The 27,252-nt window shown below is 37.4% G+C and overlaps 1 protein-coding gene and 1 pseudogene across 1 annotated transcript in view; one reads left to right on the forward strand and one right to left on the reverse strand.

Moving 5' to 3' along the window:
- LOC124173084 overlaps nt 1-27,252 on the forward strand; it is a 111,191-nt gene that overhangs the window by 54,817 nt on the left and 29,122 nt on the right. The window lies entirely within an intron of this gene.
- LOC124173316 lies at nt 4,459-14,333 on the reverse strand (annotated as a pseudogene).

A 27,252-nucleotide genomic window follows, 5' to 3' on the forward strand; every position in this document is an offset into this window, starting at 1 on the left:
GAAAGATGCTATCAAAATTTTCTTTCATGATAGCTTTCACTTACTCCGATGACTTTCCAAAAATTGAAATTCAATACTCAGTATTAACACAGGTAATAATATATCGGAGACCAAATGAAAACGAACAAATCCGAATTTAAAACTATGCCTAATTAAAAATACTCCTGTAAGCATTCCAAAACCGAAGATTTGACTGCATTACTTCCCTAGAGGGGAAATGACAAAACACTTCCACTATATAATTTCCTACCAATAGAGAGGTATTAAATGTTCAGAGAATAGGAAAGAGGTTACAACAAAACGAAGAAGGAAAGGAAGGGGAAACCTCTGGAGACTAACGTAGCATTGTTGAAGGATAATCTGCCATCTAAGGGGACAACATCTGGAGATATTAATCTAGCCTTATATTATCGTGAGAAATCACGGAATCTTTTGAAAGAACTTCGCATAAGTACACTCAATTATATAATAATTCCATTTAAATTGACGTTCAATCGGCATTGCACTCATTTTAGCCTCACGTATTCACTCTTCACTCATTATCTGGAGATTTCTTCGCAATTTCCTCAGATTTCCTTATTCAATCGTTCAAATGGAATTATTGTTGAGTTGATTTATAATTAGTAATCGACAGTACTAACACAGACTCATGTAAAATTCCTCTTCAGGAATTTCTGAGGACCTAATAACCCCCTATTCTGTAATTTTGAGGGCCGTATCGAGTGGACTTAAAGTAAATGATACGGTTTTCTCAGCTTGTTGTCTGAAAACAGCTGCATTCTTAGCTAAAATTCTATTTTTCCCTTGATATTTCCGTACCAGAAGGTCTATGTGCCCCTGGCGAGCTTCCCGCATCACTTTTTCCTATTTTTAATTGATATTGTCATCCTAAACAAGATTGTGGCATACATCATCCTAAATAAATTTTATTGCATCTTTGCAACACACCGTTGATAAAAACCTTCCTTAATTTAATAATACTTAGGACTGCCGATTTTTGGCAAGCTTTTTTCGATTTTAGCCCACTGTGCGTCGTGTCCTTGGCTTTATAAAAACCAAGGGTTTTGATATGCTTCTTCCTAAATGGATTTTCATTAATTCATTGTAATGCCTAAATTTGGTTAACTTTTAAAATCATAGTTTTACGAAGTTCACTCCTATGATGACTTAATTCTTTTTTTTACAGTGATAGTACGTTTAGTTAGCAGTAGTTAATAGTTAATTGGAATTAATTCACCCATTTAATACAATAACGGCTATATACTGCAAAAATAACAAGTAAGAGAGAGGTTTCTATCGTAGATATATTTGGCAACAGCGCAGGAAGCCAAAAAGATACCGTAGTGGTGGTAAATATACAAAATGGATTTCAAAATGATTGTCCAGTGTCAAAAATATACGCCGGACGCCAAAATGATTGGATATGAAATGATGCCAAAATGTAACCTGTCTGTACGGATTTAAGATGCACGTATATCTCATGCAAATATATAATTTTCGGAAAATAAAATAGTACACAAGGTAGGAAATCACTCGATTGTTGAACATACGCGATAATATAGCAATATATATAACTATTTCTGGTGGACGCCAAAACGTTGCAGAGTGTAAGGAAGGCAAATTGATAGCGGGATGTATATATATATATATATATATATATATATATATATATATATATATATATATACGATTTTTTTCGAAAACATTTTCTCCTCTTCACTCACTCCTGCAGCAGTCATCAACATCGCTAAAAGGTTTACATCTAGATTTTATGATAGTATATTGTCCAAAATAATATAGCGCTAACTGTTTTTCCGAAATAATTGGCGGAGTAAGTAGAAAAATATAAAAAATACATGATTTTCTAAAAACAGAAAAGCACATTTCCGTTAAAAATAGTGCAACAGCGACGCAATATATCTAAGTTTAATTTCTTTCATAAAAAAATAAGCATGAATTGTGGTGCTCCAGACATATTGCAACATAACTCTCATAATAAAAGAGGGTTCCAAAAACGTCCAAAAATTATATTTTTGTCTACTTTATTCCGGATCCACACCAACGTGCAGTGCTCTCTCGCACAATTTGGATTTCCCGTTGTGTTTTGCATTCCTCTCCTTTCTACTCCCTGTTGAGCCCCACCTATCGCGTCGTTACCCAGTGTCAATTCCCGACCCTTCCTTTACCACCGACACTCGCTAATCCCTTAATGGGACACCGGCAGTCTCTAAACCATTCACGCTCTCTCCCATTTTTTCTTTTCCAAATTTATTAGGTTTTTGCCTGCCCTTTAATAACCTCGCCATCTATAACGACCTATCCGCCCTCCCCTATTCAGGAATATTAATATTTTGTCAATGAAACCTGTCCACGGATAATATTTAATTGCGTTCTTTAATTGTGCCCCTTTAAGTTTCACAATGTGACTCAGTACCACGTCTTCCGAGAAAATACCATTGGCGATATTACATCTCAATTACGCCTATTTTCCAGTACCGCATTGAGGGAGGCTGCAGTAATTTGTCAAACGACTCATTATGGACGCATATTATTGGACACATATATGGACGCATGCTGAATATGAAAACCCCACCAACCTCCATTCGGTATTCGAGCATATCTCTTCTCACAATTTCGTCATAATCCGTGGTGGTTGAGTGAAAATTTTCGTGACGCTATTAACTTGAAAGCCTATTCGTTTAGTTTATGAATATATATTTATAGGGCCCAAGGCCCCTCTGAAAGTTCCCTCCATCTTCTGCCAGGCATTCAGACTTCGATCTTTGACGTACATGTGACCGTTCCAACACTTGTTTACAGCTGCATGTTGTAAAACTGTTTAAGTGATAATGGGGAAAGCCAAGCAGAAGAGAACATCGATGGATTCGTGGAGGACGCAGCTCGCCAAGCGTAAAAGAACCCCTCTTATAGGACCCTGCCGCAAGGTCCTGATACCGCATGCTGGTAGGAGAGAGACTATTCTCTCGGTCCGAGGCGAAGATCGTCTTCCATCAGCCGGAGGCGATGGAGACGGACGGAGAGTTTGAAGTGGTAAGGGAGTGAAGGAAAAGAAGAGAGGGAACTAGAACGACCTTGAACGATGGATCTCTCGCCTCTTCCTCGCAACTCCGGGGCCCTTTATCGGCTCTTTCAGAATTAAAAGTCACTACGATTCCCTCTTATGACGTTAGTCCTCTAGTATACTTACTATATACTTTAGATCTCTGTTAATCAATCGTACATCATCATTAACTTGACATTTTCATAAAAATTACATAGAAGCACTACATGAACTAACATCTATCAGACAAACAAACATTATTTAATCATACAATTAGAATTAATGCCACATAGAAAATTATTCTTGAGCCTAAGTGCCTCAAACTTCTATCAAAAGTGATGAAATGTATGGCTTTTATATAAATGTAGCGTTACGTCGTTAAATCTTGGAGATTGTCCACGTAAGCCCAGATATAGGGAACTCCAGTCGTCGGTCACAAGGTGGTTCAGGGAAAGACTCCACAAACAAGAAATCAGGAGTCAAGAAACAATTGTCAAAATATTTACGAGTTATTTTCAATCAATATCTATCGAAAGTAGAAGTATTCAAAATCAGAATAATTACAGAGAACAACAATGATAACTAATGATCCCATAGGAAACATTACCAAACTAAGTACCAGCTGTAAAATTTTTCTAAAATCACCCATGTCAGTCGCGCCATCCACCACGAGCGCCCGAGCAAAAGAGAGGGCTTGCATACTCCACGACGTGTCAGGGTGGAGGGGAGGGATTTTGCAAAAGAGTGGAGGGGTAAAAAGGGCGATGCTCAGTCAGCTGCGCACATGCCCCTGTTGACGAGCAGCTCCGCCAAGCATTTGTCATCCTACCCGGAGTAGAAGGGGGGAACAGCGCGCAGGCCGGAATTTTCTCCTCAATCTTCTGGGTTGGAGACATCACTCGAATCGGAGGGAAATTAATTGGAAAACATGGAGGGGAGAGATACAGTGGGGTGAGGTGTTGGAGGGAGAGAGAGTAGTTATAGGACTATGGTAATACTTCTCATTCCAAACTCCATATTGGTGCCTCAGCACCCATTTCCCCTTAATTGCCATGGAGTAGGTATTCTTCCGCAGTAGTCCTATATAAGTCTTGCTCTCCAGGTATGGCTGGGTTCGGGGCTGGTTTTCCGTGTGCTGGGTTTCCGAATGCAGGATTTCCGGAGGTAGGATTTTCCGGAGGCTGGATTTTGAAGAGACAAGAGTTCCCAATACTGCGAGTCTCCGTGCCTTTGAGTCGAAAGGCCTTTGCGCGAATAGTCCTTAGCGGGAGAAGTTCTGTGGATAAGTTCGGAGGAGGTTCGGAGAAATTTTTGGGGGGATACCATAAATTAAGGGGAGGGGTACACTGTAAAATGTAACATAAATTTAAACACTTTACCACCATTAAAAATAGCAGTGAAAGATAATTGAATAATTTATTGATCCTTGACAATATAGTAGAGTAAATTTACTTGAACATTAAGAAATTAGGTCACATACCTAATTGAATATTAATACATTAAATGAACATTATGAGGCATTCTTCGATTTTAAACATGCAGTTATCGTAGTAATGAGAATTATTTATCTTGATGACTAATGAACACTAATTAATTACAATACTAAGAACTAACACTGTTTTAAATGAGAGAAAACATGAATAAATTGAGAGAAAGTCTCTTCACAATCAATGCAACAATAAGGCTTCTTTCCTAGGTACACGCTAGTGTAAGACAAGGTTTCGTTTGGTAGCATAAGACTTTTCAGATTCATTGGATGAATAAAATTTCTCCTCCGCAAATCTCAAATGACGGACAAGGTTGCTCCTAGAAGGCAAAGACTTTTCACAATCACCGCAGGAATAAGGTTTCTCCTTTGTATGAATCATCATGTGAAGGACAAGGTTACCCTTTTGAGAGAAAGACTTTCCCATTCATTGCATGAATATGGTTTCTCTTTCGTATGAGTCCGAATGTGACGGATAAGGTCAGCCTTTTGAGAGAAAGACTTTTCACATTCACCGCCCGATTAAGGTTTCTCCTTCGTATGAGTCCGAATGTGATCGATAAGGTGAGTCTTTCGAGAGAAAGACTTTTCGCATTCACCGCAGGAATAAGGTTTCTCCTTCGTATGAGTCCGAATGTGAAGGACAAGGTGACTCTTTTGAGAGAAAGACTTTTCACATTTAACGCAGGAATAAGGTTTCTCATTCGTATGAGTGCGAATGTGTTTGACAAGGTTACTCTTTTGAGAGAAAGACTTTTCACATTCACTGCAGGAATAAGGTTTCTCCTTCGTATGAGTCCGAATGTGATAGATAAGGTGACTCTTTTGAGAGAAAGACTTTTCACATTCACCGCAGGAATAAGGTTTATCCTTCGTATGAGTCCGAATGTGACGGATAAGGCTGCTCCTATTAGAGAAAGACTTTTCACATTCAATGCAGGAATAAGGTTTCTCCTTCGTATGAGTGCGAACGTGATGGACAAGGTGACTCTTTCGAGAGAAAGACTTTTCACATTCACCGCAAGAATAAGGTTTCTCCTTCGTATGAGTCCGAATGTGTTGGACAAGGTTACTCTTTTTAGAGAAAGACTTCTCACATTCAATGCAGGAATAAGGTTTCTCCTTCGTATGTGTGCGAACGTGACGGACAAGGCAATGCTTATTAGAAAATGACTGTTCACATTCATTGCAGGAATAAGGTTTCTTTGCTGAGTGTGAACTATCTGTGCATGATGTCCCATCTACAGTGAAGCTTTTCCTCACTTCCCTCACTTTTTTCTTCTCCCTTGTTCCTCCAAAGTTTGCCTTAAAAAGCCCATTTCCGTTTTGTCTCATCCCTTTTCTTTTACATATCAGCTTATTTAAACTCTTGGAGGAGGTGGGCCGATGAGAACAATTTGTTTCTCCTCCTGAACCAAGAGTTTTGAGGGCCAAATCTTTCCCAATTGTCAAATTAGCATGAATATCCACATTGCTAGAACCAAAATGAATTTTGAGGTGCTTTATGAGATCATTCTCGGCATTGAATGCATCTCCACAGTCGAAGCAACGATTTGAATTGTCATTTGATTTGGCACGCTTCCCAGGATTTGTTATCATGCTAGTACTCATCTCTTTGTTTTCTCGCATGACTGCCTCATTGCAAGTCTTTCTACTGTCAGTGACCCTGAAAAACTTTATGCTGTTTGGATTCTCACAACTACTCGTTTCCCCAGCAACAGTCATTGTTGCTCTATTTCCTCTGATTTTAGACACATGCTTAGATTTCGAATGAAGCTGTCCATCATCAGGAATTGAGCATGAAGTTATTTTATCAGAAAGATGGGTACCACATTTTTCAATGTCTTTGTCCATCACCTTCCTTTCTTTCTTTAAATTTGATGCTGTAATTTTTGTTTCAAGGAGAGCAAACGAAGCTGAAGCCCTTTCAGAAGCTGGGAGATCTAGAAAAGAAATTCACATTTTAAAATAAGTTGAGTTAGACATGTAATCTATGATTCGTTGACCTAATTTATAACAACCATTAGACAGATATCAAAGTTGCAACTTCAAACGATCTTTTGGTTCAATGCCATACACATAACCAATGTTGCAAATGATTTTTTATACTGTTTTTCAAACATTTCTTCACTAATTGAGTGGCACTGCAGCTCAGTAAATTAAATAAGGTATTACATAATACCCTCAAATATCTACTCCAAAAAAAGCCCGTGCTTAATATCACGCAAAATGGCAGTAGAGCATCCTTATAGAAAATATACCATGCAGTTATTTGTAAAATTACATCCAAATTATTCAAACCTCTCATATCCACCCTCAATGTGGGTGATGCCCTGTACATCAATGTACAACCTAGCTAACAAAAATATGTAAGCAGGGGATGGTCACTTACTGTCCTTAATCTCCAGAACCAGAACTTCTGCACACAAGGCATTGAAGTTGAGTTTTGCCTATTTTTAGCCAAATCAGTATTTTTCCAATTTCACTTTTTTCATGAATATGTAATTGACCTAATAAAGCAGAGTTTCCATGAGCACAACAAAGTGAATTGGAAGGGTTATGTATCAAAGCAAAATTTTCCCATTATTTCAAAATGGAACCAAACCTTTTGTCCTCATTTCAACAAGTTCCATGTTAACTTTGTCTATCGATACCACACAATTGACATGGGAGTTGGAATCTCACGCCTTTTATTCTTCACAAGTGATTTTTGGTAATTGTTTTCTATTGACCAATCTTAATGGCAAAATTTTAAGGTAAAGTAGGGGGTGTTCCCATAGGAATACACATGACTCCAAATAATGCTATATTTCACTAAAACACGAAGAAATTTTACTAGAAATTTGCCAACCTGATTAAATTATCCAGCAGAACTGTGAACATGTACTAAAGAAAGTATAGAAGGATGAAAAATTCACATGCAACATCCTTCACAAGTGGAGGGTCCAAAAAGCTGATCTAAGAATTTAACCAAATTTTGTTATTGTATTCCATAGTGAGTTGTCCTCGAATCAGCCCCCATATGGGGTTACATGTATAACCAATATTTTAAACTACAAATCCAGTTTAACATTTGCAGGTCAAATGTATTAATAAATAAGAGCCACTCTGCAAAGGGTGAGCATTAATCTAGTGCTTAAAGTGCCCAGTTGTCACCCAGAGCTGTGACGGTGTGGAGCCGCTCATAAAAATAAAAATTTCTTCAAATTTATGGAAATATTGATGAATAACAGGCTTCTTTTAAAATAAAAAGTAAAATGAAAGTACCAAAAATTTCATTACAAAATATGATTAACTTCTGAGATCCAGTTTTGGAACATTTGCCTGGTCAGAATTTGTTACAAGTCTTTTCTGCGAAAAGTTATTTTCAAGCACTTAAGAGCACTCACCCACTGCCTTGCTCATGGAGTCCATGGCCATTGTCTGATTCTGAATCAGCTGTCCATTCTCCATAGAAGTAGGCTGAAAGTAAGCATAAGAATATGAATGGACAGGGAATTGCAACTAACTTAGCAGGCTATTAAATACAAATAATTCTTCAACCATATAAACTCGCATATAAGTTTATATTTTCCATGTTAACAAGAAGTAAATCAATATTTATGATAAAATACGTATTTGCTATGGATTGACAGCAAATGTACAGGAATCTGATTTTCCATCTTTTCAAAATGAAAAAAAATCATAAACAGCACTGGATACATAATCCCATTGAGTCTGTGGTCTACACCCATTGAATTCCATTGTACGCCTTCCTTCTCGACTTCCATGCTAAAAATAGTATTTATTTATTGATACATGGTTGATACATTGATACATTAATTAATAATTGTGATCACCATGTGAGAGCGAACCAGATGCAAGAGTAGGTATCTTGACCCTTGCTTGTTTTCCTCCCTTCTGCTCTGTGCTGATCCAAAGTGAGCAAGGTGTTTCTACTCTCAGTATAAGGCCAACTGTGCCATGAAGTCAGAACACTCACTCACTTAGTTAGCAAATGTGAGCAGCTAGTGCAGTTTATTGCACCCATTTTGCTCATTAAAATGAGTGATTCATTTAGAATATTTCATGAATTCACAACACACTCTTCTGAACTTGTTCCCTGTTTATGAAGTCAGGGAAAAGGTTGTTTGTTTGTACTAAGTGCGGTTGGGAATGTTCCACAAAGGTATGGATTGCATCACAGCAAAACTGTGCTAGACAAGGAAAGAGTGTTGACTCACCAAGTCATCAGTGGCCAATGGTTCTATGGCATCACTTTCAATTCCACTGGGAGCTGTCCCATGCAGCACTTCATCATTCTCTTCTCTTATGGGGTCTATGTTCTCCTCTTTTACATGAAACTAGAAGAGAATGTGTCACTCCACAAAATGCAAATACATAATAATAATAATACAAATAATTTATCCTGCTCGTGAGGAAGATCTTTCAGCTCAGAAGATCACAGAGATAATTGATAAGTACTCCCAGCAACTTGCCGTCTACTCTAAAAGGCTAAGGAGATACAAAAAATGTACAGAGCGGAAACGCCAAAATAATCTCTTCCACAAGAACGAAAAGCAATTCTATAGAAATTTAATGAATGCAAAAAGTAAAACGCAAACCGAATATCCCCCATGGCACAATTAACAGAATATTGGTCTAATTTATGGGAAAATACAGAGAGACACGACAACAATACCGAGACACTCTGTGGAGAAAGAAGCAGACTCACTGGTGTAAAAGATATGCCATCAGTCAGAATAACAAAAAACAACGTTCAGGAGGCTATTAACAAAACACTAAACTGGAAATCACCTGGCCCGGACAAACTTCAGAACTTCTGGATTAAAAAATTCACTGCCTTGCATGCCACCATAGCTAGAATATTTTGCCATATATTTCAGAAACCAATAGATACTCCTGAGTTTTTGGTTAGAGGATGCACTTTTCTCCTTCCCAAAAACGATGCAAATACAGACCCTGCAAACTACCGACCAATAACCTGCCTACGCACTATGTACAAACTACATACTTCAATACTCACCGATAAAATCCAAACTCACCTCGATGGGCAAAAAATAATGACAGAAAAGCAAAAAGGCTGCTACAAATATTCAAAAGGATGCAAAGACCAATTAATAATAGACTCCATAGTAACGCAACAGGCCCTGAAGAAACTTAAGCGTAACTTATATACGAGTACGGGCTATAGCGACACCCCCGCTATAACGAGAGATAGCCGATGCACCGTCAAATGACCCTATAATAAGCGTGTTGAAAATTTCGTTTTCACGAGACCCTTTTGGTGTTGGCTCTCGCCATAGCGAGGGTTTCACCGCCGGAAGACTTTCATCAAGACTCCGTTACCTCTGTAATTGCTAGCGATCTGTTAGAAATGAAGTTAATGGAGTGCTTAGTCTCAAATTTATGTGGTAAACTGTCGTTCGAAAAATAAGGTGTTAATTTTGGTGAAAATATTGTGGCATTAGCATTCGCGAATGCTTCATCTTCTTTTGTTCCTCGGGCGGCAGAAAGCAGTCGGCAGTATACCCGCACGTCCGTGAGTTGCGTGAATAGAAAGCATTTTAATGGCAGTCACCATGGCCAAAAAAACACCAAACACGTCTAAGCGAGAAAATAAAAATAAAGGAGTAATATGAGAATGTCGAAATTAATTTATCTTCCTATTAGCTCTGCAAAATTAAAAAAAATAAAAGCGCCCAAGGAATGCAGACGATGAAAAGTTATAAGGACCTTTGTTCGGGTGGTTTTGCCCAGTCAAATCTGCGGGAACTTCTGAGAAAGGGGCTACGCCTAAGCCTAAAGCGGAGTATTTCAGGGATAGATTGCGAATCGAGAATTTTAAGACTGCGGAAGGTTGATTATACTAATGCGGAGCACCAAAGCGTTATCTCCCCTCATAATTGCTGGTGATGCCTGCGGTGTAAACCCGAAGTCGTGGAAGAAAGGATCATAAGTATCTTTAGAAATATTCCCCGCGTCATATAACACAGACGAAACGGAACTTTTTTTACATACAACTCCCCGACAAAACCCTTGCGTTATGATGTATTTCTTGCAATGATGCCCCTAAAGGTAGGTAGTGCGCCTTAGCGATGATGTAGGATGTACGAAGCAATGATGCTCGGCGTGAATTGTCCAGATGGACGTATTTATTCTCCGTTACGGATTTACAAGGGTTAACTATTCGCGTAGGTGAACGGAGTCGTACTGGCGCTCTCATTTGTCACGCGAGTAGCCGAGCATCCCCTGGTGGCCGCTGGAAGAACTCACAGAACAACTAACTCTCGTTTTCAGTGCCGTGGTAAACTCGGTGTATTATTTCAAATACGTCGCGAGCGTAACACTCAAAAAGAAACTTTTTTTCAACAACGGTAATTTTAATCACATCATTTTTCAAGCTTAGCAAACTTTTTACCGTAGATGATGAAGATATTACATCATCTGATAGAAAAAGTCTTCCAAGGCGGGAACGTTATACAACCTTCCACCGTTTTCGCCTGTAGAAACAAATGTAATGCGTTATTTCACTTCACTGCCGCTTAACGTACAGAAACAATAAACATACACCATTGGAACTATTTCAGGCATTAAATAACCGCAACGCAGTTTTATCAGTTAATTTTTGAATTTTCAGTGGAAAATACCAAAATAATAGAATGATCACGTAAAGGAACTAATTAAGTGCATAGAAAAATGGCTCCGACGGTTGTGCATTGGCATAATGATTGACGAAACAATGCTTTGCATGATTTTTATTCAGTGCGGCGGTTATAAATTGTTTGAATAGTTAGTCGTTGTTTGAGTAAGGAAGTTTAGTGATGCAAAAAACATCGCCTTTTGTCTGGATTTATGCTTACGTTTATCGGATAGATGTTTATCTGTCGCCGCACCACTCCTGTTCCTGTATATCTGTTCGCAACAGGTATATTGGCTATTATTTGCTCCACCTCCGGTAAAGCGACAATTCGTTATAGCGAGTGTTTATTAGTGCACCGTGAGGTGTCGTTATATCGAGGTTGCACTGTAGACTATAAAAAAGCTTTTTACGACACCTCACTCTTACTTACTGGAGATACTTCAAATATAAAAAAAATTCCCCAAATATATTAGCCTTCTTTGAACTGATTATGCAAAAATGGTCAACAACAATTAAATTGAAGACAATGAAGGAAACGCAGCAGTCTAGAACAATATACTTCCGCAAAGGGATATTCCAAGGCGACTCTCTCAGTGCTCTATGGTTTTGTATGTGTCTAAACCCTCTAAGTAAAACACTGAACTATACAGACTATGGGTTTAAGATAACTACAAGCCCGAAAAACAACTACACCCTAAATCATCTGTTATACATGGATGACTTGAAGCTATACACGAACTCGCCCATACAGTTACAAAAACTGCTAACCATAACTTACAATTTCACTAAAGGCGTAAGAATGGAATTTGGTATAGACAAATGAAAATCCATTCATCTAAAGAGGGGAAAACTAACAGCCACAGATGGTTATACCCTCGATGAAAATACTTTAATAGAAAACCTTAAGGAAACCGAAATTACCAATACCTAGGCATTGCCCAACTAATGGGCATACCCCATACACAGTTAAATGACAACATAAAGACAGAACTTAGCAGCAGAATAGAAAATATCCTGAAAACGGAACTTCACCGGCGGAATAAAGTAAAAGCCATCAATACTTTTGCAATACCAATCCCTCTCTATACCTTTGGAATTATCAAATGGACCTCGACCGATCTTAATGAAATAAACAGAATTGTGAGAACCCTTCTTACAAACACCGTTTACACCACCTAAAGAGCTCCACAGAAAGAGTAAAACTTCCCACATATGAAGGAGGACCTGGTATTCTTGATTCTGTACAGCTTCACTATGAGCAAATTTCTGATCTAAGACAATACTTCTTGGCAAAGGAGTCAAATGCAAACTTTTTGAAATAGTATGTAAAACAGACACTCACTACACACCACTACATCTAAGCAACCATGAACTAGACATCCCGATTCAAACTAAAGAACAACTAATCGATCAATGGAAAAGTAAAGAGCTTCATGGGCACCATTCTCATCAGTTGAACATGCCATACATAGATAAAGAGGCTTCGAATGTATGGTTGAAACAAGGGAATATATATGGGGAAACAATCAGATTTCTGAGGACCATTCAAGATGGCATAATATTGACGAGGAACTACAGAAAGTTCATATTAAAAAAAAACGTAACAAGCAATCAGTGCAGAAGATGCAAGAACCAATCTGAGACAATAGAGCACATTATGGGAAGTTGCACGGCCCTAAAAGCAAATAAATATACCAGTAGCCATTAAATTTAGCCATAATCATGCACCAAGAACTGGCAAGAAAATATAGAATCCTGGACACCGATGAATCATAATACAAATACCATCCATGTGATTTAATGGAAAACGGAGAGTGCAAATTATACTGGAATGCAGAAATAAAAACTGACCGAGCAATTAAAAACAATAGACCAGACATAGTTATAATAGACAAAATGAAACGGCAAACCACCCTCATAGACGTGACAATTCCCTTAAGCCATAATGTACAGAAAACTCAATCCACCAAAATTAACAAATATGCAGAACTTGCAGCAGATATCAAAGCCTTGTGGAAGATGCAGTCAGTAGATATAAGCCCAATAGTGATAACAACAACAGGATTCACACCGTGCGAAGTTCTACACCAGCTAAAAAAGCTAAACTTGGAGAAAACTCTACCAAAAATGCAAAAATCCGTCATCCTGGACACCTGTCATATTTTCCGATGGTTCCTTTCAATAGAATAATAACGGAAGTAATAAAAAAACACAGTCGAACTTGACTTGGTCCGTTCATTGTGAACAATCCTTGAAAGATAGCAAGAGGGAAAAAGGAAAATAATAATAATGATAAAAGTAAAACCTCCTCTTTTATCGCAGAATACTCATCCTGATCGAATGCAACTATGCCTGAGATTTTTGTGACCAACTTCAATGAAATTTCTAACATGATAGCTCTTTTCTATCCAACTGAGGAATGGATTTGTAACATAACTAAACTGCGCTAAACAAGGAAAGAATATTCACTTACCATGTCATCCATTGCCAATGGGTCTATGGCATCACTTTCAATTCCATCTGGAGCTCTTCCAAGCAGCATTTCATTATTCTCTTCTCTTTGAGATTCTTTATTCTCCACTTTTACATGACACTGGAAAAGAACGCAGCACAACACTCAATAAAGTCCTAATATTAATAACATATTTTTGATAATATTTGATGTAGTAGAAGTATGTATGTCCTCAACAGACTCCTAACATCAAAAATTTTATCCATCAGTACCAAACTTTAAATGTATGAAACCACAATAAGACCAATTCTTCTATATAGAGCTGAATCAAGGATCATCGACCAAAGAACAGAAAGTTTATTATGTACCTTTTAAAATGAAGTTTTTAGAGCAGATTTTTTGGGCCCATAAAATGGAATCTGGAAAATAAAACATAAGGGAACTCAGGCAACATTTCAACTAACCAAACATAGTTGCTGAAGCTTAAGACCCGCAGATTGCGATGGGCAGGGCAATGCTAAGGCAGATAGAGGCTCTTGCAAAAAAGACTGGGAAGAAAACCCTGATGGAAGACAACCTCCAGGAAGACCCAAAAAAAGATGGAAGGATGAGGTGATGATTGATATGGAGAATGGGAGTCACTGAGGAGGAGGCAGAAGATAGAAGAAATTGGAGGCAGAAAATTGGTGAGGCTAAATACCATTTAGGGTATAAATGGCTATGGGAGAAAGTAAGTAGTAGTACACATAATAATTTTCACCAACCCTGGGGTTTAACCCTTTTGCGCCGAATGCCTCACCTGTGCGGCGAGGATTTTCTTCCATAAGCAACGAATGCCACACCAGTGCGTCCTGAATGTTCTTACCCTAACCAACAAATGCCGCGCCTGTGCGGCACAGGTCAAAAAAAGTGACCGTGGCGGACACAATAGACCCACGGACGAGGTCGCCCCTCACGATCCGCCTTAGCGCGAGCCCAGTCCCATCTTCGGCCACTCAGATCGACCCTTTCCTATCCTCTCCACGCGGTCAACTACTGTCATTTGCAGTGTGTTTTCAAAAAAAATATTTGTTGCTTACTTTTGAAATTCAATGCTAGAAATAAATTCATCTTTTTTTCCTGACCACATGGAAATTTTAAACAAAATTCTAACGTTAATATCAACGGAGTTATAGACCAACTAGTAAATATACTAAATCCGTCTATATCAACGTTAGAACTTCGTTTAAAATTTCTGCACGCTCAGTAAAAAAACACAAAATTCATTTTGAATGTAAAAAATCAATGCGAACAACAAGTATTTGCATATATTTTGCATTAAAATTTTAGCCAGTTGACCGCGAACTCGTGCTAGGAAGGGGCTTTTAATCCTTCTAGGGTCTGGGACAGAGGCCGAGGAAAGGGATCGGCACCCTGAGTTTGGTCCAAAAATGGTTAGGAAGGGAACCTCTGCCTTCAGTTGATGCGAAAACGCTTCGTACAAGGGAGTAAAGAAAACTTTCAAGAGGCTTGTATTGAGGAAGAATTTCCCTGAACCAAGGTCCGGCGCGAAAGGGTTAATGTTCGAACCCCACCTTATGTATCTAAAAAAATGCAAGAAACCCAAGTTTCAGAGCATCTATCGTCTTCTAAAATGACGCAATTAATTTCAATGCAACAAACAGCACATGAAAGAATCTATTTCTACATTGGATCATTTATGTCAAAAAAAATTTCCCCCATAATACTTCCTGTACTTTTTTTTTCTTAATATGTACCCACCATTTTTTGAGTGTAAAATCAAGTAGCCCAAATTAGCGCTCTACATATTCCTATATTTTTTCATTCCAATAACTAGGAATTTTGATGTAAGAAATCCAGATCTATTATGAACTGATTTTAAAATAAAAATTGCTTATAACACGATAATTAACAGATTTATTTTGAACAATGCAACTAACATCTCTGTTAACTTTGAAAATTTATCGCTACTGTTGTTTAATGTGGAATGTAAGCAATGCAAGTGCATAGACCATACACATTAATTGGCAGCAGCATATTCAATACTGTTTGATTATTATTCTTTTTTTGCACTCTGGTTGTCGGTTTTGCTCTGCCTAGTGAGGAAGACCAAAACAAAACAACAGGAAAGAGAGAGTCTCTCAAAGCTGTGCAAAGTTGCTATATCGATGCATTGTACCCTGGTAGTATATGAATTGCCCACTTGCTGCATCAGCCGAGGCGGTGGCAACTATGCACCTATTTTCTCCTCCCTCTACCACGATGGAGCTACCAGTACATGCGTAGAAACATTTAGATAAATATTAAGCGACGTTGACTTTACCAGCAATATTCAACACAAGTGTTATCAATACTAGTATTAAAATCATTGTACAGCATACATCAGTACCAATCTATTTTCAATTTATCCATTAGTTTCGATGTTAGCAAAGATTTTCATTGTTTACAACAAATCTATCAATTTTTGTTGTATAAACAATTTTTTTCCTGCAAATTTTCAACAAAAGATATGGCTTTCCTCTACCAAAATTCCACGTTACTGGATAGAAAACTGTGAGAATACCAGGTGCTCAAAGTTGGGCAACTTGATTTCACACACAAAAAAACATGCATTATTTTTAGGAAAAATTAAGTATAGGAAAAACCATGGGGTGGATTTAACTAAATTATTTGAGATAGAAATAAATTCTCTTTCGTCATTTTTTTGCATTTAAATTGACTACCTCATTTAGACCATACAGCCCCTCAAACTCAGGTATCTTGCTTTTTAATACAAAAACAGTATGTAGGTTCCTGTGTACGAATACATTTGCAAGTGCACCAACAGCACCACCATCACTTCTTGCTGCTAGAATTACATAGCTGATGAATAAAGACAAATATAAATTTTTAATGATTTTCTCAAAATAAAGGTTTTCTGGCTGACATAATCCATCATGATGGGAGCTAGCCAGTTCACAGGCATGTCAGATTCTAATTTTTGATGTGGTGGCACACATGTGTAGTGAAGCAGTAAACTCCTTCGTTCCATTTCATGCATGCATGCTTTCAGTTACCTTTAGAGTTCACCAGTAAGAGAGGATTTTCAGGAGCACTTTCAACTGCTGGATCCATCGTTGGCATTCGGTTGCTACTAGAAAGGCTTTATTCCATTAAAATCAAGTATATTTGCAACCCCCTCCAAAGATGCTTTTTTCACCCAATGGTGGATAGACACTCCTAGAAAAGGAGTTCTCTTTTGGTCTACGGTCGGCAATTTTACTTTCCATTTACCCTGCAATCTTAAATATTTACATATCTGTGGAGTTCTCCGTCCTTACCTAAAAAAATTCCCCTTCCATCATCATTTTCAAATTTCCAATATGCCTAAATATCCATTTTATTATTATTTATCATGTCTTTACAAATAATCTAGAAAAAATGTGTCTAAAGGCCTGTTTACACGGTACATTAACATGTACGGGTTAATGTCTAAATGTATGAGCGCGAGAATGAACGCCAAAATGCACCATGTAACCACCCAACTTGTGCAAATGCATGCACAGAAAATAGAACCTGTTCTAATTTGGTTCATGCATTCATACATGTTTCGTTCCAGTCCACAAAAATCATTCACGCAAACATACATTAACTCGTATGTGTTAATGTATCGTGTAAACAGGCCTTAATTTTTCTCCATTACCCAATTTTTACTGTACTACAGCCATACTCTTATTTTTATTGTTTGAGCAGAAATGGATGATTGCATCTGCTTTTGAAAAATGAAGAGCATAAAAAACTTCATGCCTTCATTCAAATCTGCCAAGCGTTAAATGGTCTGCCAATAGGGCACCTAACCAATCCTCAGTAATGATACACCATTTGCCATGTAATTCACAATTTTTACATTCTATACGGTTATTCAAGCCAAAAATAATGTTATTAGGCAATGAATGAAAACATTTGCATTAAAATGATTATATAACTACACATAACCACTAAATAGAGTTTCATAGTGCTTAATTTATAAAGGGAGGAGCTTAATTTCTCTTCTCGACCTTGTTGGAGAATAACTCTCTTGATGCATATGATTGGCACATGTTTCAACAGGAGTGGTTGCCAGCTTTCCCTGTTCTACTATTATCTCATAGCGGTCCTCCTCTCTAAGATGGAGAATGAGGTATGGATGATAGGTAACAGTATTTTCAGTACTATTGGCAATAGGACAACATGAAAGGGACGTACCATTGTGTAAGCAACATTCCATTGTGCACAAGCTTCACTGATGTTGTCATGTTGTTACAAATTTTGAGCAGTTGATGGACAGAATTTCAACAAATCTAACATGAAATTGTCTTCTACTGTGAAGCTAAATACAACTTTAACATTTAATTAACGTAAAGCTATTTTTTCCTTCCTATAAGCAAATCAGGACATGCTCATGAAAACATTTGCGCCATCACGTTTTAGTTCCTATTACAAATGAAATACACATGAATTTCAATGAGAAGAAACTCCTATATTATATAATATTGCGGCAAACCTCATACTTATTAACAAATATCTTCTTTTATCGTCAAGGGAATCAATGGCTGACGATGAAATGAAATATAGCTGCCTGTTACAAATGAAAGAAACTCATACTGTTGTGGCAAACTTCATACTTAAATAAAAAGATCTTATTTCTATGCCGAGAGAAACGTCAAATTGATGATTGAGTGAAATAACAGTCGCCTATTCAGAGTGATATAAAGTGATAACATTGCGGCAAAACTCATATTTAATCAAAAATATCATTTTCATGTCAAAGGAGCAAATAAATGATGATAGAGAGAAATAAAGCCTATTACAAGCGAGTGAAATTTCACTTAAGTGGTAACATAAATGAGAAAAAGTCATTATATGTTAGCAAACCTCATGTTTACTAACCATTATCTTATATTTCTGTCATGGTAATTAATATAGATGATGACACAGTGAATTATAGAGGCGTATTCGAAGGGGCAGAAATAGATAACATTGCAGAAAACCTCATTATTTATTAGGTGATGAGGTAAAAACAAAATAAAACGTACTATGTGCACCGGGGAACTATGTATATTATCGTTCATGAAACCCACTAGTCGGTGGCCGTATCGACACTTAATAGCTGTCGGTACGGCTACCGACGATCTTCCATCCTCTCGTCAGTGCCGCACCGATCGGGTTGGTATAGAATCGCACGACTTCTTACCGGGAGTCGGTGTGACATCGCACCCGACGAATCGGTGCCGCACCGATCGGTTTGGAGTTATAGAATATGGCCCCTGATTCCTGTGAATATCAATCTCCCATAAGGAACCAGCTATGTTGTTCCACCGGGTTAGCAGCTGCATCATGATGTCATGGTCATTCTTTATCGTGTTCCAAACTCAACAGTACTCATCTTTACTCTCAATTCCTAATCACTCTTCCACTCTGTCATAACCAGATTTAAATACTCTGTTATATTATCAAAACATTAATAACTGCTCAGTGATGTGATGACCTAGTGCTCTCACTTGCTCAGCAAACAAATTTGAGCTGTCAGTTTAGCATAAAAAAAGCAAAAAAAAGGTTCATTACAATAAATAATTCATTTATAATGATTCGTTCAGGAAATGTATTCAGAAGCTGGTCATTATTGATCAGGAGTAGGAGAATGCTTTACGTTTGTTCTAAGAGGTGTTGGGAATATTCCACTAAGGAATGACATTGTGCCATAGAAAATTAGAACTATAAAAGGCAAAAGTAAACTCACCAATTCATCAGTGGCCAATGGGTCTGACACATCAGTTGAAATTCCTGCTGGATCTGATGTGTACAGCATAGGATAAATCCCTTCACTGAGGTTGCCTTCATCCTTGTCTTTCACTTGAAACTGGAAGATAGTAACGGGCTTCACTCAATTAAAGAAAAAACAATAATAAGCCCATTCGAAGATAAAAAATCCTCATTTCCTTGAGACCACTCCAGCTGGCCAATGTACTCATGATATTTTTGCGACTTCTGGATCAAACTCCAGAATATCAACGTTAAACTAGGGAGGGAGAGTTATGTCACAAAGGGCGTGTGGTTTGAATGAGAGTTTTGGCCACTTACAGCAGAGGCAAAACAGCTGGAACGATAGATTTAGGTTCCACTGGACATTGAATTGTCTTAATATTTTCTTTACCCATGCTTGAAATGAGGTGTCACAACAGTTATAGCTGGATCCTTCATTGAAATTAAGGAGGAAGATGGCTTAAAACAAAGAGAGGGCAATAATGAGACACAGCCCAGTTATAGCTTAGACAAATGGCTTCAACAGACATTTCACATCGTCATCCACAAGCAACTCCATCAGATAAAAGTAATTTGTATCAGAAGATTTCCAGTGTTGTACAAGTGATATTGACTAAAAAAGACTAGTGTGGTTCAGTTTTCTGCCTCATGCGTTACAACTGAAAAAGCCCTCAACTGACGGTCGCATAACTGTGAGTGACTTCCTGTAAATATAATTATATTTATAACAGACACACCATCTTTCTTATAGAACCAAGAAATTTGTATAACTGAAGGTGGTTCAAATCTGGTTTCACTATGTACTAGAACATAACTTACCAACTCATTGTCCCTGGGCAGTACCAAGTCTGGCACAGGAAGGTATATTTCAGTGGTTTTGGATGAGCAAGTGAGCTGTGAATTGTTTTCAATCACATCTTGAGTGCAGCCCTTAGTCTCCACAGAAGGCCCCGAACTGTCATCACCTACCCCTTGTTCTTCAAAACTCTGCAGAAAAAGTAATAGAAAACTCAATTATCTCCTTAAAAATACATATATGGGATGCTCTAAAGCAATATGAAGAAGGATGTTCAACATACTGTCCATGCTTTCATATAAAAATAGAGTGGTGTCTACATGCCTGTTAATCAATCACTGAAAATCTATCTATCCGAATGAAACAAATTCTCGCAGGTAGATCCCTAATATTCTGAGTTACTGCAGTGCCTTTTTTAAATTTATTTGGGACCATAGTAGCTGGCCCTTCACTGCAAATTATAAGATAGAGAATAGGGATCATTTAGCGGTATCATTTTCAGTTTTTTTTTCCAATTACACGAAATCAAAGTAGAGAATGAGGATTAAAAATTTTTGCAGTTCAGAAAATAAAATCACAAAGTTTCTGATTCTTACACTTCTGATTCTTTCTTCTGAAATCATAATTGTCGTATAAGTGGCTTTTAAAGGCCAAAATCACTATTTATTCTTTTCTCGAAAGAAAAGTAGAGGAAAAAACATGTTGAACATATTTTCAATGTATTTATTATTTTCTAGACCTTCTGCTTACATTCAAATACTAACTATGGAAGAGAATACTCGTTGAAATACTAGGTTATGTAAAAGAAAAAAACTCAAAATCATCTTCTCTTACAAAATTATTTCATGAAACTTTTTTTAAATAAACCCTGATATTATTATCCATAAACTTACAAATACAATCATGCAACAACTATGTAATACGCTCTAAACAAAGTTCCTGCTGTTAGTTAACAGACGGATAAAGCACTGACAGATGGTCGATTTTGAAATATCAGTAACATCATTACTCAAGCCTAGACATTTGGTAAACAAGCTGCTCGATGACCATGATAAATTTGTCTTGGCAATGGATACTTTGTGTTGTGAGAAAATTTCTAGGTTTGAGCTAATTAACCATCATTAGCATGAGCAGTTGATTTCTTTCTGTCATTAAAATAAAACAGGATAAAGTGCATCAAGAGCCCTATAAATTTAACTGTGATGCTGATCTAAAAGAGACAATGTGACATGACTGATATCACTGCTTAAACGTTGGTCATTTCAATGACGACAACTTTCCATGTAAAGGAAGACCAAATACCTTCAAAGAAATAGAATGGAAGACATTGCTTGACAAAGATTAATGCCATACTTAAGAAGAGTTTGCTTTGTAGTTGGAGTTACCCACCAAGCCATTTCCTAGCGATTGCATTAGTTGGGAATTTAATATTAAGCAAGAAACTTGGGTTCCAAATGATTCAACAGTGATTCCACAGCATAAAATGCTTGACCTAATGCCACAAAACCTAGAACATTAAACATTAAAACCTATTTGGAAACACTGTAAAACAAAGGCTGAATGCACCAGCCAAATTCCCCAGACATTGTACCATCTGAATATTATTTTTTCCATTCCATTCACCCCCTTCAAATTGGTAGCCCCAAAAAAATTAAGAATGCAATCACCTTGCCAGGCATGCATTGCATATATGCATGCATGCAAAGGTTTTCCCATTCTATAGTATTGTGTAAGGTTACTCGGGAATTCCACTGGGTCAGGTTCTCCAACTCCATCTAACAATCAGCCAAAGTTTCGGCGAACAAGTTGTCCATCGTCATCGGAGCACCTGGTACATAGAAAATTGAGCCGAGACAGAGTTGAAGAATCTGACCCAGTGTAATCCTGGGTAACCTTCTGCACACCATATCCTAGGCCAAGATTTTTAAGGCTGTTATGTAGGATAAGCATCTCCGTACCTAAAAAATGTATTTCCCAACAATGGTAACAACAAAGGTACAGGTAACTTATTAATACTAAGGTCGTATTTAAACTTAAACCACAGTATTATTTAATATAATATATAAATAAGCTTGTTAACCACAATACTAATAGAATACTTCCAAAAGTATTAATGCATTTTTAAAAACAGAATAGTGTTCATCTATAAAATTATTTAAAGAAACAAATAATTTCATAAAAGGCACGAACAGGAATGATTTTAGCCATATATTTTGTGATCTAGTTAATCAAAATTGATGTAAATATTAAAATTATATTCAAATATTGGAAAATAGTATTTACAAATTAACTTTACAGCTATAGAAAAGATATATCACATCAAAATTCCTGATTTCTTCCTAATTTTACATTTTTAATGAAAATATTTTCATGGATAATTTGTGCGCACTAAAATTAATTTCTAATACTTTGCCAATCTTGCCTTTGTGGCGCAATACCTGCCACAACAAGCAGTAGAGAATATCGGGAATAATCCAAGAACGCCCAAAGCAGCATTCTGCGTTCGCCGTAATATATAAGCAAGCGATATCCGCCAACAATCAATCAGTCAGTGAGTCTGTACTAGGGAGTAAGAATAATCGCTTCACAATAGAAAGGACACAAGTGCGTCATTTGGCATATGAAAGTATTATTCAGCATAGTAAATCGCTACACCTTCATTATACCCACCATCCATTCAAATAAGAAGCCTTCAAAATAAACAACCAATTTCTCAAATTTTGCTAAGATGGTTTTAGTAGTACGTAACCTTAGCCTCATGAAATCATAGTTAAACCTAAAGAAGAGGTCACCAAAAAGAAATATAATATGTTTGCATGCACTCAGTACTATATTTAACAACCGATCCACAAACTATTATCAAGTTCTCTCACCTTTTATTATTTAGCAGCATATGGTCAGAGAATTCTCTGTTCCTAAAAAAGGGAGTATGGTTGAGGAGTCATTCCACGTCAAATCAACCAATATTTTGACCAAATGACACCCAATGACTCAGATTTTCCAGATACTTTCCATGGTCATACATCCTGGTATAATTTGAAATTGTGTACAATATTTGTCTCCAATTTTCAAATATTAATGAGATATGAGCAATCCAAATTTGGGAGTGACCCCTTGAGTGCCGCAACGTGCAACACATGGTGATTTTTATTTACATCCATAACTCCATTCCTGTTAGATGAAAAGCCATGATTTTTTTTTCTAAAGCTAAGTGTTCCATATTGATCCCACGATAATCGTTAAATATTCACAACATGAAGTCATTCATGCAGTGAATATTTCATCAACAATAGACAACTGGAGGCTAAAATTGTACACAATTTCTAATTATGTCAACCAGAATGTGGCCATGGCAAGTTTCAAGAAAATCCGAATCGGTGGGTGTCATGGCCTGGTAGATTTGAAATGGAATGACCCAGAGCCAAATGTGTGGATTGCCTTTCTACGTTGATAAATGGTAAATTTAAATCCCATTCATCCCGAATATTATTGTATAGTAAACACTAAGTTTTGCCAGAAGACGATATGTCTTCAGTCTTTGACACTGAAAAACCAACTGCAACATAAATAGCATCTTGCCAAGGGCTCACATATAGGGAGGAACCGTTTATGGGATGTTGGACTTATTACACTTTTCCGTGTACCATGGACGAGGGCCTTTCATGTAGTGGCGGCTGGTGGTAATTTATCTAGGGTGTGCATTAGAGCAGATATAGGATGATTTAATTATATTATGTTAATTCTAATCCATGAGCGTCATATTTCGTCGTAATAGAATACATAGCAAGCAAAACATATCACTGGTACACTCTACCCTTAAAATTGCATGAACAGAAATAATATTAGCATGTATGAAAATAATTATTCTCAACACACCTTTACAAGTGACGGTAGTTGAAATTCATTCTCTTTTCCTTACACCCTATGAGGAAGTAGTGTAGAAAACGGCTATAAAGATGGCTCTGTAGACGGACTAGGATCCTGGGCGCAGGTAGCGTAGGTGGCGGCTACACCACTACACTACCTGCCAGTCGATCACCAATAACATGCGCGTGCGCATTCGCATGGTTTTGAGTCTGCTCCCATCGCCCCTTTCAACAGCACATACCCCCCCGCTTACCTCGTCCCGCCAGAGCTCCCTCAAGCGATCGCACAGACCGAAAATGCGCCCGGCATGATGCCACGGGATCGCACACTTGTAGAGCGGTGAATTCGAAAAGGAGATAGCTGTAGCGTTCGGAGGCTCATGTTTCTTGCATATGCAGACAGCACTTGTATCCTTCGCGTTGCAAAGGAATAGTTTTCTTTTATAATTTATTCATCTTTGGGTGTGCACTTGCTAACATGCGTATACGCACGCGCCGCCACTGCTTTCATGTAACCTTTTATCGCAGATTAACAAAATGTATGCTAAAATATCTTTTGACCGTTAATCGAAGTACCTTTTAAGTTATTACTCGATTTAATGGCCACCGGTAGTTCTACAACATAATATTTCTCCAATTGTGCTACCAAGAAGTTAATCGATTACAGCATTGTTTATCCGCAAAACTTCATACCATAATTATTTCAGTCCACAAAATTTATCTTTCTACATTCCCAGTGTAGTCGACAAATACCGAAGAGTGTCACCTCTAACTCTGCCATGCCTATACTACACCAGCCATCAAAGAAGAAAAAAGGATAAGTACTCACCCAGCAACAATTACTCTGCAAACTTTTTCTAAGAACTGCGTCTGATTCTATACAAGTCTTTTTGAAGACGCTGAATTCCGTAAGTTTCTTCAAACACAGTGGACACATGGTAGTGGGCAGGCCATCTCCCACAGCAATCTGCGATATTAATAAACAAATTACACGTCAACAGAAGTCGTAATTATCTTGGAAAAAACAAAATGAAGTAAGCACCAAAGAAGATCGATTGCATTTGATATCCCACTCACATGTAAGCCGACTAAATCATGTATGGCATCCTTTACAGCTATATTGCATGCCACATTCGAAGTGAATATGTTATAATAATAATCATGAATTTTCCTACAAAGTCTGCAATTCCTTCTTGAAGATTCCGTGAAAATCCCGCTGGTGCGACTCATATTTTCACTTCAAAATCTCATTCACTGTTTAAATCAGGTATATCGACAAAGGCATCATCTACTCACCGACAAAGATCTCAAAATCTCACAAGAAAACTACATTCACTACGTTGATGTTTGAAAATGAAAATGCTTATGATTATTATGCTCAACGAAAGGATCAACGACGCCAACAACAAACAACAATCGCCTGAGAGACATTTCACGACTCAATAGCATGGGCTGAGAATATTCTCATCAATTTATGACATGATTGTAAATCTTACGAACACAACATGCACGACAAAGATCCATTACCAATGTTTATTTGTTAATACAAGAACATGCAATCAAGCCTCAGTATAGAATCGATGATATCTAGTTGCCATTTTATCCGCAAACAGCACACCTATAGAACAGGCCAAACATCCGCGTTTCAAGATAATTTTCTTTCCATTTGAAAAATTAAAGAGGCAATAAATACATATTCATCAATTTCCTTCAATTTATGGTATAATTATAATTTAAGTTTCATTAATATTCAATGCTTAGGCCAGAAGCTGAAATTAAGCCCGACTTCAGCTTCCACACCTTCACAGTTAATTTACGGCCTTTAGATATGAAAATGGGTACAAAATATCTTGAAAGTTTAATTTTAAACAATATTAAATATTCCTGTTAAAAATAATGCAATAGAGCTAAATAATTTATCGCTAGTCGTTGCAAATACCTCATTTATCGATTGTAGGCCTACTGCGTACGTTATCCTCTAGTGCTAAAACATGCAACTAAAGTTCGGTATCTGAGCTAAACCTTGCTTATCTGATCTATTATAACTTAGTGCGTCAACAAACATGGAATTCGTTGAAATATTTGCCGATTACTCTGCTGCGATGTGATTTCTTTTTGAGGTCATATTTAAATGTGAGCTTAACACGCCCTTTATCTTAGTAATTCAAATGTTTTTACATTGGTGTACGCCATGGAAATGATCGTAATTTATTACGAATTTAGTAATCACTGAGTGCTGTGTGGATGCTTTGCTTGAGGAGTGAACTGGTTTAGAGACGGAAATAGTTATTGCTGTGAAATCATGAGTGCTACCACTGGGAATTACTCAGAGTCTCTATACAGGAATTCCGAGGGCACCCCGTGCAGACTTTGCCTGAAGAAAAATGATTATTATTATAACATATTCACTTCTATTGTAGCAAGCCAGATAACTGTAGAGGATGCCTTATATGATTTAGTCGACTTAAAAGTAAGTGGCGGGTTACATGTTATCGATTTCCTTACCTCTTGTTTTATTCCGTTCTATGAACATATTTTCCACGGTACATCTAAAATCTCTTGCAAATGTTTTCATTCCCTTCTCAGGTTGCTGTGGGAGATGGCCTGCCTGCCACTTTATGTCCACTGTGCTTGAAAAAGCTCATCGAATTCAACGATTTCAGAAATATTTGTCACAAATCGGACGCAGAACTGAGAACATTTTCGTCCAGAGATTACTTCAGGGTGAGTGCTTCTCATTTTTTTCATTGGAATCCTCGTGTAACTTTCAAATAATGTTAAATCATTCTCGCAAACAGATATTAACTTGTTCGTGATTATGTACCGTGTAGCCCGGTCATGGTAGTTTCAATTTCATATCGACGAGAATGAAAAATTTAGCAATATTTTTGTAGTTATTGGTTAAACTGGTTATAGCAATGACTTTAAAAAGTAGCTTAATTGCGTATTTGATGAATCACTCGCCACGACGGGCAAAGGATAATGCTTTATGACTGTGACAAACTGGTACATGCAACGTTTGCTTAAATTCCTGTGATTAGGGATCAAAAGTTAATGGAGCATTAAATTTGTTAATGAACAATAATTGATGGTAGGCCCTTGTGCAATGATTGACTGAGCAGTGAAAAGAGTCCAATGTCCCACATAGTGTTTCCGAATTAGTCAAT

The sequence above is a fragment of the Ischnura elegans genome, assembly GCF_921293095.1.
Source record: "Ischnura elegans chromosome 13 unlocalized genomic scaffold, ioIscEleg1.1 SUPER_13_unloc_4, whole genome shotgun sequence".
Classification (NCBI taxonomy): domain Eukaryota; kingdom Metazoa; phylum Arthropoda; class Insecta; order Odonata; family Coenagrionidae; genus Ischnura; species Ischnura elegans.